Source organism: Pinus tabuliformis, chromosome 1_1 (assembly GCF_031772625.1).
Source record: "Pinus tabuliformis cultivar Carrire ecotype Pingquan chromosome 1_1, CPIR1, whole genome shotgun sequence".
In the NCBI taxonomy this organism is placed as follows: domain Eukaryota; kingdom Viridiplantae; phylum Streptophyta; class Pinopsida; order Pinales; family Pinaceae; genus Pinus; species Pinus tabuliformis.
In genome coordinates this window covers 603648584-603652768 of record NC_142297.1, presented here as the reverse complement: position 1 = coordinate 603652768, position 4185 = coordinate 603648584, and positions in this window count along the sequence as shown.

The window sequence follows — 4185 nt, the reverse complement described above, 5'->3', positions numbered from 1 at the left end:
CTAGTCATTTGTATCATCCAAGAATTTTTTATTTTTTTATGTAAAGGAGGTTTCCCCCTTGAAGAGACTTATTTTGAAGGTGTTTATCTATATTTTATATCTTTTTGTGAGCTAGTTTCATAACATTTGGTATCAGAGCTTTGGATTCTAGGGTTTCGCTGCTCCAAATAGGTCATTCTGGAATTTTCACTATAACTATTTTTCTGAGACATTTCAGAAGCTAAAACAAAAACCCATTTGAGAAGAAATCTCGCGGAACCTAGGGTCCGAATTTCAGATCTTGCCTCGCTATATTTTCAAAAATCAAAGTGATCAGAATGCTTTCAAACTAGGCCGAGAGTTTAGATCTCGTCATCCTGATCACGGTGGTGTGAATGGTTCATCAATTCGAGCTCGTATGAGGGAGAACGAGCCAGTCAAAGTTTGGTTGACTTTTGCTCACTGGGCAGGCTTAAGGAGGAAGCAATTTGGACAAAATCCGGCCACCGGATTCTAGCCAACCTAGGCTAGATTCCAGGCAAATTTGTGGCGTGTTTAATTTGTCTCCCTGGGTCATTTTTCAAATTTTCAAAAATTCCTAATTGCTTTAAAAAAAAATGTGGTGGTGGGCCACCACCCTCGCCACCCCAAAACAACATTACAAAAAATATAATTATTAAAAGGCCGACGGGCCATGGCCCCCATCGGTTCGACCCACCATAACCATATTGCAACATTAAATATATATTAAGGGGGTGGGCGGGCCACCTACGGTGGACCTGGCCCACACCCCATTAAATCTACCATATGCCATATAAATTAAGGCCGATGGGTACCGAGCCCATGCCAGCCACGTGGGCTGGCCCGCCACCATGCGGTGGCCCCATGTACCATGTACCAACCACCCCTGTAACGGTCAACTCAACAACGTAACAAACACGCCCATTTAAATGTATGCCACCATTTAATACAATGGAATAAAGGAGGATTATGGGGCGGGCAGCCCAATGTAGGCCCGACCCCCCAAAACGATATTTGTGGGTTGTTTAAAAAAAAACCATAATGTATTAAGATGGGAGGGGCAACGTTTGACCACCTGACCCCTCCTCAACTAAATTCTATTTTTCACCATTGCACCAACCAATCCTCCAAACAAACTTTTTGAAAAAATCTACCCAGAAATTTATATTAACCTTCATTTCATCAGTGCACCCAAGGATGGAGGAGCAGGAGCACGCACGGAAATCGAGGCGATAATTTTCTAATTAATTTATTGCAGGGTGGAACCATGATTGAGCGAAATTTCCAAGAGGGTGAAATTTTTGCAGTGTCCAAACTGGACAAAATTTATGTCGATCTTACACCTCTCAGCAACACAAACCCGATGGTGTAGTTAGTTTCCTGATCTGAGCAGTTGATTTGCATAAAATCTATGGGGAATCTAAAAGATTCCTTGAGCCCTAGATTTCCACTTTCTTAGAATTCAGAAATTTGACAGTCGATTTTGCACTATTCGACACCACAAATCTGATGGTGCATTCATATTTTCCCTTTTCTCATTTCATTTTTTGGCCACTTTTCTCAGTGGAGTGCGGGTGTCAGCATTCAACATGTGAGCAATCATTCCATGAGATTTGATGTCGCGAGATTGATGGTACATCCAACTTTAGTAGTTTGACATCCTTTTCTTCAGATGGCCTCAAGATGTGAGGTATATGCAGTGTGTTCATGTACTTCTTTTGCTATGCATTATAATGCACAGATCCCTGTTTGATGTCTGATGTGGGATCTTATTTCTTACTTGTTTTCACGATTCCTGCTTGATGTGATGTGGAATAATTTGTGAGATGTACTTGTTGTCATGATTCATCATGTTTGGTTTGAGATCCATTTGTTGTTATGTTGATGGGATACTCATGTGTCGCCACGCATGTTTGCATTGAGATCCCTTTTATGCGATGTTGGTGGGATGCTCATTATCATCATGCATGAGTTTATGTCATACTGATAGGAGTTCTTTTGACTGAGAGTTCCTATAGCATAACATCTCTTGGAGCCACTCCTGCGTGAGGGCATTTTCCTTGTATGATAGCGACGTCATCTCTTATTACATCATCACTATTGACAACACGTAATGCAGCGGCCTACACCATCTTGACAATGGGGCCCGGAGACGTAGTCCCTCCTGGACGAACTCCATCAACGACTTATGTTTTCATTTGTTGATGATTGTCATGTTCCTCTTCTTTACAGCATGCAGATGTATTCATTTATGTTCTTTTAAAAATGCAATCTAACACATCACGGAAGTAAAAGGTCTTGGAAGGGTCCTTCGTCACACCTGGACCCAGATCAACCTACAAGGTTTACACCACAACAATTGGAAGAAAAAAGAGAAAAATGGTTTTGTTACAATTGTGATAGAAAATACACTAAAGGTCATAAGTGTGTTGAGAATAAATTATTTTACATTGATTATGAAGAGGAGGAAGAAAAGGATCAAGAAACATCAAAAGAAGAGGATATACACCAGGAACCAACCCTAGAGAAAGAAGAAATGAATCTGACCATATCTTGTAAAGCATTGGAAAGAATTACCACTCCTCAAACTCTCAAGATAGAAAGAGATATCAAGAAGAAAAAGGTTCAATAAGTGAAATATCACATCGAGAAAGAAGAAATGAATCCAACCATATCTTGTAATGCATTTGCGGGAATTACCAATCCTCAAACTATCAAGATATAAGGACATATCAAGAAGAAAAATGTTCAAGAAGTGAAAGATCACATCCAGCATCAAGAAATGAATCTGACCATACCTTATAATGCATTGGAAGAAATTACCACTCCTCAAACTCTAAAGATAGAAGGACATATCAAGAAGAAAAATATTGAAGCAGTGAAAGATCACATCAAGCATCAACAACAATTTCTCCAACTTTTAAAGGATAACGCCGCTTTGGTCTATAATCGAATGAAACAACATGTAGATCAACATCGCAGTGAAATAAGTTTTGATGTAGGCGATTGGGTATTTTTACGGCTACATCTCAAGCAAGCTATTTATGAGAAGGAAATGTTGGCAATACTACAGGCACTTAAGAAATGGTGACCTTACCTAATGGGAAGACACTTCAAGGTAAAAATGGATCATGGGAGTCTTAAATACTTTTGAGAACAAAGACTATCTTTATAAGAATAGAAAAAATGGGTCACAAATATGTTGGGTTATGACTTTGGAATCATCTACAAAAAAGGGAAGCAAAATGTTGTTGCAGATGCACTCTCAAGAAAGGATGAGGATGTGGAAGCATTGTTTTGTGCTATTTCTATTATCCAACAAGCTTGGATAAACGAGGCAAGGGATGAATGGAAGAAGGGTGAAGAAGTGTGGCCACTCATTCAAAAGTTGTAGAAGTTCCTAGTTCAAACAATATTGCCAGAACTTGATGAGGAAGGAAAAATCATATTGGAACCTGGAGCAGTCACAGAAATAAGAATCTGACAACTACAAAATCGATAAATTTCAGAGTATCTAATCAAGTGGAAGAACTTACCAGCTAAAGATTCTACATTAGAGGACAAGAATTTTATACAGAAGCATCAAGAACTACTCAAGAGTTGAGGACAACACTTTTTGAAGGAGAGGGGCATGTTAGGTCCCTATACTACTAGTGTAACTCCTTATTGTTATTATTACAACACCCTTATTATATTTTTGTGCCCATATAGTCCCCATATTGTTATTATTGTGCCCCATAGAAGCCCACTATTGTTATTATTGTGCCCTTACATTATTATTGTTATGTCGGCTCTGATTATGACCCCTTAGACTCCTACATATAGAAAGGAGGTATTGTCATTTGTATCATCCAATAATTGTTCATTTGGGTAATGTAAAGGAGGTTACCCCCTTGAAGACGCTTATTTTGAAGGCGTTTATCTATCTTTTCTATCTTTTTGTGAGTCGGTTTCATAACACTGTCATGTTAACCACTTTAGTTTGACCATTTGTTTGTGGATGGAAGGTTGTACTTTCTTCAACTTGCTGTCAATCAAATTCCATAAATTTGACCAAAAATTCCCAACAAATTGGGAATCACGATCACTTACAATAGGAGTAGGTAATCCAAAATGAACCCATACATTTTGAAATAAAAATTGAGCTATTTTTTCAACTATAAATTTTTTTTTACAAGGCATTAA